The sequence below is a fragment of the Nerophis ophidion genome, linkage group LG05 (genome assembly GCF_033978795.1).
Source record: "Nerophis ophidion isolate RoL-2023_Sa linkage group LG05, RoL_Noph_v1.0, whole genome shotgun sequence".
In the NCBI taxonomy this organism is placed as follows: Eukaryota; Metazoa; Chordata; class Actinopteri; order Syngnathiformes; family Syngnathidae; genus Nerophis; species Nerophis ophidion.
The window spans coordinates 18,227,757-18,237,756 of record NC_084615.1 but is presented as its reverse complement, the minus strand read 5'-3'; the positions used below and the strand labels follow the sequence as shown (position 1 = coordinate 18,237,756).

The following is a 10,000-nucleotide window of genomic DNA, read 5'->3' as shown; positions in this document are numbered from 1 at the left end:
AATACTGTATATTATAACAAAGTGCAGATTGGATTTTAACCTATTTAAAAGATGTCATCAAAATTCAAAAATTTTTCTTAATCAGTAAAAATTACTAATGATGTTCCATAAATTCTTTTTTTAATTTTTTCAAAAAGATTCGATTTAGCTAGTTATTCTCTTAATTTTTTTCGGTTGAATTTTGAATTTTAAAGAGTCGAAATTGAAGATAAACTATGTTTCAAAATTTAATTTTCATTTTTTTCATGTTTTCCCCTCTTTTAAACTGTTCAATTAAGTGTTTTTTTCATCATTTATTCTCTACAAAAAACCTTCCGTAAAAGGAAAAAAAATGTACGACGGAATGACAGACAGAAATACCCATTTTTTTATATATACCATATTTCCTTGAATTGCCGCAGGGCATATAGTATGCGCCTGCCTTGAATTACCGCCTGGTCAAACTCGCTTACCAAAATAATTAGCGCATGCATAGTATTACCGCCTGGTCAAACCCGTGACGTCCCGAGTGACACTTCCCCTGTCATCATTTTAAAAATGGAGGAGGCTGATTTCAATACCGGTAATTTGAAATCGCATAAAGGGAAGAAGATTAAGAGCTATTCAGTAGGATTTAAGGTCCAAGCTTACATCACACTCACATTTTTACTGCATGCCTTTGGGAGAAGAGGTTTTAAAATAATTAACGCATGCTTACTTTTACCGCATGCCTTTGGTAAGCGCAGGAGTGAGAAGAGGTTTTAAAATTAAATAGCGCCCCGGCGGCAATTCAAGGAAATACGGTGATTCAATCCGTTCCAACTCCAAAATATTCAACCTGTTCAAACTTATGTGCTCCCCTTCAACAAATAAAAACAAAAAATCCTGGATTTCCAAGAATTCACAGTTTTCCCTTACCCAAAAGTTTTAAAAACTGTCTTGCCTTGACTGCACAATCCATCCTGTAGTTGTAGGACAGGGGTAGGGAACCTATGGCTCTAGAGCCAGATGTGGCTTTTTTGATGACTGCATCTGGCTCTCAGATAAATCTTAGCTGACATTGCTTAACACGATAAGTAATGAATAATTCCGCTGGTAATCACAGTGTCAAAAATAACGTTCAAAATACAAAACATTCTCATGCATTTTCATCCATCCATCCGGTTTCTACCGCACCTGTTCAAGAAGTCGCATTAATGGTAAAAAGTGTTTTATTTATTGTTGGTTAGCCTCAGAATAACAATGTTATTAAAAAGAATAAGAGACTTATTATACTCCAAAAATGTTGGTCTTTCTTAAAAATGCACGCATATAGTTGTATTCAGTGTTTAAAAAATAACTCAATTATATGGGTCTCACGGAAATACTTTAAAAAATATTTGGCTTGAATGGCTCTCTCAGCCAAAAAGGTTCCCAACCCCTGTTGTAGGAGATGTCTCAAAACTTCATAAGGAGTCCCGACAAAACCCTTAAATGACAGAAAATGTATATTTTTCAAAAACTTTTTTCGCTAAAATGTCGTAAGGGGGACTCTTACACAAAAATTTAAAAACTGTCTTTCTTCAACAGCACAATACTGGTCCTGTAAGGGGGAACCTTCACACACAGAAAAACCTTCTATTTTCAACAGTACAATACTGGTCCTGTAGTTGCAGAAGATGTCTCAAAACCTCTTCGGGAGTCCTGAAAAAAAAACATAAAATGACAGAAAATTCATATTTTTCTAAAACTTTTTTTGCTAAAACGTTGTAAAGGGGAACCCTTACACAAAAATCTTAAAAACGTTCTTGCTTCAACAGCACAATCCTGTAATTGTAGGAGTCCCGACAAAACCCGTAATCTTTTTTTTTTTTTTTTTTTCTAAATTGTCATGAGGGGGACCCTTACACAAAACAATTCTAAAAAGTAATTTTTTCAATAGCACAATACTGGTCCTGTAGTTGTAGGAGATGTCTCAAAACCTCATCAGGAGTCCCGATACAACCCGGAAATGACAGAAATCTTAAAACATTTTGAAAACATTTATTTGCTAAAATGTCCCAAAAATTTAAAAAACTGTCTTGTTTTGAATGCCCAATACTGGTCCTGTATTTGTAGGAGATGTCTCAAAACCTGTATTTTTTTCTAAAAACATTTTTTTGCTAAAATGTCGTAAGAGGGGACTCTTATACAAGAATTAAAAAGACTGTCTTGCTTTAACTACCCAATTCTGGTCCTTTTAGATGTAGGAGATTTCTCAAAACTTCAACAATAGTCGCGACAAAACCCAAAAATGGCAGAAAATCCAGATTTTTTTAAACAAATTTTTTTCGCTAAAATGTCATAAGGGGGGACCCTTACACAAACATTAGAAGAACCTTTATTTAACCAGATAAGAAACCCATTGAGATCAAGATCTCTTTCACAAGGGTGACCTGGCCAAGAGGTCAACAGCACATGTCACAGAGCAGTTTCAAAAAAGTAATATGTTAAGACATACATTTTAAAATGCATAAAAGAGAACTGTAAACAATAAAGATTTTCACCTATTAAAAACACAGCCACTGTGCAAACATCTCTTGCTATCTGTCCCTGAGGACAGATCGGAAGTTACAAATCTTAGTGCTAAGTGAAAAATGGTGTCCAAGGACTGGAGACATTTAGATGAAGCACTAAAATAAAGCACGTCTCCATAATCAATTACGGGCAAGATAGTCGCTGTCACCAATTTCTTTCTGAATTTAAGAGAGAAACAGTTTTTTTTCTAAAAAAGAAACCAAGTTTTGACCTAAGCTTAGAGACCAACTGGTTATTATGGGCTTTAAAAGGGAACATTATCACAATTTCAAAAGGGTTTTTCGAAAACAATAAAAATCAGTTCCCAGTGGCTTGTTTTATTTTCCGAAGTTTTTTTCAAAATGTTACACCTCCCGGAATATCCCTAAAAAAAGCTTTAAAGTTCTTGATTTTCGCTATTTGCGATGTGACTGTCCATTTCCCTGTGACGTCATACAGGGCTGCCAATACAAACAACATGGCGGTTACCACAGCAAGATATAGCGACATTAGCTCAGATTCAGACTCGAATTTCAGCGGCTTAAGAGATTCAACAGATTACGCATGCACTGAAACAGATGGTCGGAGTATGGAGGCAGATAGCGAAAACGAAATTGAAGAAGAAATTGAAGCTATTGAGCGAATAGCTATTGACGCTATTCGGCCATAGCATGGGTGTACCTAATGAAGTGGCCCATAGCATGGCTGCCTTACTAGCATCGCAGATAAAATGTGCAGACCAAACGATCAGGACTTTCGCATCTTGTGACACTGGAGCAACTTAAATCCGTCGATCGGTAAGTGTTTGTTTCGCATTAAATGTGGGTATCTAGTTTCAAATGTACATACAGCTAGCATAAATAGCATGTTAGCATCGATTAGCGTAGCATGTTAGCATCGATTAGCTGGCAGTCATGCCGTGACCAAATATGTCTGATTAGCACATAAGTCAACAACATCAACAAAACTCACCTTTGTGATTTCGTTGACTTAATCGTTGCAAATGCATCTGCAGGTTATCCATACATCTCTGTGCCATGTCTGTCTTAGCATCGCCGGTAAAATGTGCAGACACTCTGGCAAATTCAATGGGGGTCTGGCGGCAGATTTCTTGCCAGTGGTGCAACTTGAATCCCTCCCTGTTAGTGTTGTTACACCCTCCGACAACACACCGACGAGGCATGATGTCTCCAAGGTTCCAAAAAATAGTCGAAAAAAACGGAAAATAACAGAGCTGAGACCCGGTGTTTGTAATGTGAAAATGAAAATGGCGGCTGTATTACCTCGGTGACGTCACGTTCTGACGTCATCGCTAAAAGACAGATAAACAGAAATGCATTTAATTTGCCAAAATTCACCCATTTAGAGTTCGGAAATCGGTGAAAAAAATACATGGTCTTTCTTCTGCAACATCAAGGTATATATTGACGCTTGCATAGGTTTGGTGATAATGTTCCCCTTTAAATGAAAGCTCCTGATCAAGAGTAAAACCCAAGTGCTTTTAATTTAAGACCTGCTCTATAGGGTTTCCATTTGATGTTACAATATTTGGTATATTTTCCAGTAGCACCCTTGAATGAGAGAAAACCATTACCTTGCTATTATCTGTACTTAAAACCAATTTAAGATCAAATAAACGAGCCTGGATGACATCAAAAGCAGCCTGTAAAAACTAAAAATTCTGAGTGATGGAGATTGAACAGCAATAAATAATGGTGTCGTCTGCATAAAAATGGTACATTGCATTCGGCAAATCGTTGCAAAGATTATTTAAGTAGATAGAACATAAAATGGGCCCCAGCACTGAGCCTTGTGGAACTCCTTTGGTAATGTCCCGTAATGAAGAGGTCGTCCCAGCCCCCTGTACACGTGTTCTGCTGGAAAGATAGTCTGTGAACCAAGCAGCTGCATTTTTAGATAATCCAACGTGATGAAGGACTTGAATTAACAGACTGTAGTCTACTGTGTCAAATGCTTTTGACAAATCAATAAATTGGGCGACACAATATTTCTTGCCGTCTACAGCCTCGATTAAATCATTGAGGACCTTAGGAGCAGCTGAAATAGTGCTATGCTGCTTTCTAAAACCAGATTGAAATGGAGATAAAATATTGTTTGATTCTAAAAAATCCTTAAGGTGGTTACTGATGATTTTCTCAAACAATTTTGATAAAATGCATCATTTAAAAATTGGTCTGTAATTATTTATATTTATAAATTGTTGATTTATATAGGCTAATAAGGTAAAGTTTTGTACCTGACAAGTTTCGGTTACTTTTCTTCTGCAGCCTTCATCAGAGTCAACAGGGACGAAGGAGCATATCAACTATCCCAGACTTGGGACACAGTCCTGCAGGGCCGGTCAAGGCCGTTTGGTAGATATCCAGACGACGGGGGGGCGCCCCGCCCGCCCTACCCCAGGCACACACCAGGGGACACGGCCATCCCACCACTTCAGGTGGGATGGAACTATCCATATAACACGTCACAGACAAGGTCACACTAACATCATGTGACACCTCTGATGAAGGCTGCAGAAGCAAGGCAGTTGAAACTTGTCAGGTACAAACCTTTACCTTACTAACCTATATAAATGAACCATTTATAAATATACGTCAGTAGGCTAAATTAACCTCTTCAACATACAATATGATTATTTATATTTGTGGGTTCACCCCCTTTTAGCGGAAGACAAGGCCGATTTACAGATTTTTGGAATGCTTTTACTTGTTAAACTTAGGTTAAAAATACGCGAGAGAGGCACAGCAACAAAATCAGCAGCCAATTTTAAGAAAAAGGATTCAATTTGGTCAGGTCCTGCTGCTTTAGTTGTGTCCAGGCTCTTGAGTGCACTGCTTAACTCAATGAGACAGGTGTGAACTCAAAAGTGCAGTTGCTGCATCTATTTACAGCTTGTGGTGTATTTGGTATATTAACATTAGTTAAACCAACATTTGGCAATTGAGGATTCAACGACTCAAACAAGGATCCGGCAGAAACAAAATACTAATTTTTGGCTAAAATGTCGTAAGGGGGGACCCTTACACAAAAATGTAGAAAATGGACTTGCTTCAGCAGCACAATACTGGTCCTGTACTGTAGTTGTAGGAGGTGTCTCAAAGCATCATCAGGAGTCCCGATAAACCCAAATATGGAGGAAAATGCGTATTTTACGAAAATAATGTTTTCGCTAAATTGTCATAAGGGGGAGCCTTACACAAAAATAAAAATGACTTGTTTCAGCAGCACAATACTGGTGCTGAAGTTGTAGGAGATGTCTCAAAACCTCATCAGGAGTCCCGACAGAACCCGAAATTGGTAGAACATGCATATATTACGGGGAAAAAAAAGATACAATTTCTTAAGGGGGATCCTTACGCAAAAAAAAACGGATTTGCCGCCTCTACTTCCTCAGTAGGTTAGGATCCTTCAACGTCTGTACAAAGATGTTGAAGATGTTCCACGAGTCAGTGGTGGCGAGCGCTTTCTTGTACGCCGTGGCCTGCTGGGGAAGCGGGCTGAGAGTGAGGGACGCAAACAGACTGGACAAGTTGGTAGGGAAGGCCAGTAACGTGGTGGGAGTGGAGCTGGACTCTCTGGCAGTGGTGTCAGAGAGGAGAAGTCTAGCAAAACTCCTAGCCATTATGGACAACACCTCCCACCCACTACACACGGACCTTGCGGAGAGAATGAGCACGTTCAGTGGAAGGCTCAGACTCCCAAAATGTAACACGGAACGACACAGGAGGTCCTTCATATTGACGGCCATCAGACTGTATAATGCATATGTTCCTTCTTGACTGCACTTAAATGTAGAATATATTTATATTATATATTATGTATATAATATATGTCATATATTATTTATTATTGTTATTGTTTATTGTGAGTGAACTGTGGTGCTATATTTCCCCCAGGTATCAATAAAGTATTTTCTATTCTAGTCTATCTATTGCTTCAGCAGCACTATACTGGTGCTGTAGTTATAGATGTCTCAAAACATAATCAGAAGTCCCGACAAAACCCGAAAAAGGCAGAAAATGCATATTTTTTGAAAACTTTTTTTCACTAAAATGTCGTAAGGGGGGACCTCTTACACAAAAATCTTATACGCTGTCTTGCTTCAGCAGCACAATACAGGTCCTGCAGTTGTAGGAGATGTCTCAAAACCTCTTCACGAGTCCTGGCAAAACCTGAAAATGGCAGAAAAGGTAAGTTTTTGCAAAAACTTTTTTTCGCTAAAACGTCACTAGGGGGGACCTTTTCACAAAGCTTTTTAAAACTGTATTTATTCAACAGCACAATAGTGCTCCTGCAGTTGTAAGAGACCTCGTCAGGAGTCCCGAAAAAGCAGAAAATATATATTTTTTGAAACCTTTTTTTTTTTGCAATTGTTGTAAGGGAGGCCCTTTACATAAACATTTTAAACACTGTCTTGCTTCAGCAGCACAATACTGGTCTTGTAGTTGTGGGAAATGTCTCAAAACCTCATCAGGCACTGAAAAAATCCGAAAATGGCAGAAAAGGTAAGTTTTAAAAAAAACTTTTTTTTTCGCTAAAATGTCGTAAGGGGGGACCTTTACACAAAACTTTGAAAAAGCGGAATTGCTTCAGCAGCAAAATACTGGTCCTGTAGTTGTAGGAGATGTCTCAAAACATCAACAGTCCTGACAAAACCCAAAATTGGCAGAAAATGCATATTTCTTGCAAACTTTTTTTCACTAAAATGTCTTAAGGGGGTACTTTTACACAAACATTTTTAATCACTGTGTTTCTGCAGCAGCACAATACTGGTCCTGTAGTTGTGGGAAATGTCTCAAAACCTCATCAGGAGTCCTGACAAAACCCGAAATGTCAAAAAAGGTAAGTTTTTCAAAAACTTGTTTTTGTTAATATGTCATAAGGGGGACCTTTACACAAAACTTTTTAAAACTGTATATATTCAACAGCACAATAGTGGTCCTGCAGTTGTAAAGGATTTCTCAAAAACCTCATCAGGAGTTCCATAACAACCCGAAAAAGGCTGAAAATATGTATTTTTCTGAAAACTTTTTTTTGCTAATGTCTTAAGGGGGGACCTTTTACACCAACATTTTAAACACTGTCTTTTTTCAGCAGCACAATACTGGTCTTGTAGTTGTGGGAAATGTCTCAAAACCTCATCAGGAGTCCTGACAAAAAACTAAAATTGTAGAAAAGGTAAGTTTTCAAAAACATTTTTTTTTGCCGAAATGTCATAAGGGGGGACCTTTACACACACACACACACACAAGAAAACGTTTTTGCTTCAGAAGCACAATACTGGTGCTGTAGTTGTAGGAAATGTCTCAAAACCTCATCAAGAGTCCCGATAAAACCCGAAAATAGCATAAAATACATATATTACAAAAAAAAAGCTAAAATGTGTTAAGGGGGAACCTTACGTAAAAAAACAAAAGCGGACTTGCTTCAGCGGCACTATACTGATGCTGTAGTTGTAGGAGATGTCTCAAAACATAATCAGAAGTCCAGACAAAACCCGAAAATGGCAGAAAATTCATATTTTTGGAAAACTTTTTTTTCGCAAAAATGTCGAAAATTCTATATGCAAAAATTCTAAAAAACGGAATTGCTTCAGCAGCACAATACTGGTGCTGTAGTTGGAGGAGATGTCTCAAAATGTCACCAGGAGTCCCAACAAAACCAGAAAATGGCAGAAAATCCATATTTTGGGAAAACTTTTTTTGCAAAAAAAAAGTCCAAAAAAATTCAGTAAAACCGATTTGCTTCAGTAGCACAATACTGGTGCTGCAGTTGCAGGAGATGTCTCAAAATGTCAACAGGAGTCCCGAAAAAACCCAAAAATTGCAGAAAATGCATATTTTTAGAAAACGTTTTTTCGCTAAAATGTCGTAAGGGTGGACCCTTATGCAAAAATTTGAACAAACGGATATGCTTCAGCAGCACAATACTGGTGCTGTAGTTAGATGTCTCAAAGCGTCAACAGGAGTCCCGACAAAACACGAAAATGGCAGAAATTGCATATTTATGGGGGGGAAAAATTCCCTAAAATGTCGTAAGGGGGGACCTTTATGCAAAAAGTCAAGAAAACCGATTTGCTTCAGCAGCATAATACTTGTGCTGTAGTTGTAAGAGATGTCTCAAAACGTCATCAGGAGTCCCGACAGAACCCGAAAATGGCAGAATTTGCATATTTTTTGGGGGGGGGAAAATCGCTAAAAAGTTGTAAGGGTGGACCATTTATGCAAAAAGTTAATGGAAACTGATTAGCTTCATTAGCCCAATACTGGTTCTGTAGTTGTAGGAGATGTCTCAAAACATAATCAGAAGTCCCGTCAAAACCCGAAAATTGCAGAAAATGCATATTTTTAGAAAACTTTTTTTTGCTAAAATGTCGTAAGGGGGACCCATATGCAAAAATTTAAAAAAACGGATTTGCTTTAGCAGCACAATACTGGTGCTGTAGTTGTAGGAGATGTCTCACAATGTCATAAGGAGTCCCAACAAAACCCGAAAATGGCAGAAAATCCATATTTTTGGAAAACTTTTTTCGCAAAATAAAAAGTCCAAAAAATTCAAGTAAACCGATTTGCTTCAGTAGCACAATACTGGTGCTGTAGTTGCAGGAGATGTCTCAAAACGTCATCAGGAGTCCCGACAAAACCCGAAAATGGCAGAATTTGCATATTTTTTGGGGGGGAAAATCGCTAAAAAGTTGTAAGGGTGGACCTTTATGCAAAAAGTTAATGGGAACTGATTAGCTTCATTAGCACAATACTGGTTCTGTAGTTGTAGTAGATGTCTCAAAACATAATCAGAAGTCCCGACAAATTTTTGAATTTTATTCAAAAAATCAAAAAAACGGATTTGCTTCAGCAGCACAATACTGGTGCTGTAGTTGTAGGAGATGTCTCACAATGTCATCAGAAGTCCCAACAAACCCGAAAATGGCAGAAAATCCATATTTTTGGAAAACTTTTCGCAAAAAAAAAAAGTCCAAAAATTCAAGAAAACCGATTTGCTTCAGTAGCACAATACTGGTGCTGTAGTTGCTTGAGATGTCTCAAAACATCATCAGGAGTTCCGACAACCTGAAAATGGCAGAAAATGCATATTTTTGGACAACATTTTTTGCTAAAATATTGTAAGGGGGGACCCTTATGCAAAAATAAAAAAAAAACGATTTGCTTCAGCAGCACAATACTGGTGCTGTAGTTGCAGGAAATGTCTCAAAACGCCATCAGGAGTCCCGACAGAACCCGAAAATGGCAGAAAATGCATATTTTTGAAAAACTTTTTTTCGCTAAAATGTCGTAAGGGGGACCCTTATGCAAAAATTCAAAAAAGCGGATTTGCTTCAGCAACATAATACTGGATCTGTAGTTGTAGGAAATGTCTCAATACGTCATCAGGACGCCCAACAAAACCCGAAAATGGCAGAAAAAAATCATATTTTTGGGAAACTTTTCTTCGCTAAAATGTCGTA

General features: G+C 37.9%; 1 protein-coding gene and 1 long non-coding RNA gene across 7 annotated transcripts in view; both read left to right on the top strand.

The window, feature by feature from the left end:
• kdrl (kinase insert domain receptor like) overlaps window positions 1-10,000 on the top strand; it is a 403,844-nt gene that overhangs the window by 177,032 nt on the left and 216,812 nt on the right. The window lies entirely within an intron of this gene.
• Window positions 1-10,000, top strand: part of LOC133552340 (uncharacterized) — a 41,146-nt gene that overhangs the window by 1,099 nt on the left and 30,047 nt on the right. For 2 of the 6 annotated variants that reach the window (XR_009806663.1, XR_009806659.1), the window contains exons 3-5: window positions 4,803-5,076; window positions 6,645-6,725; window positions 7,298-7,377. This is a non-coding gene — a long non-coding RNA (uncharacterized LOC133552340). Of the gene's footprint in view, window positions 1-4,802; window positions 5,077-6,644; window positions 6,726-7,294; window positions 7,378-7,463; window positions 7,678-10,000 lie in introns of those variants that run through there. The other 4 variants (XR_009806661.1, XR_009806662.1, XR_009806660.1 and 1 more) reach the window with 4 other exon arrangements.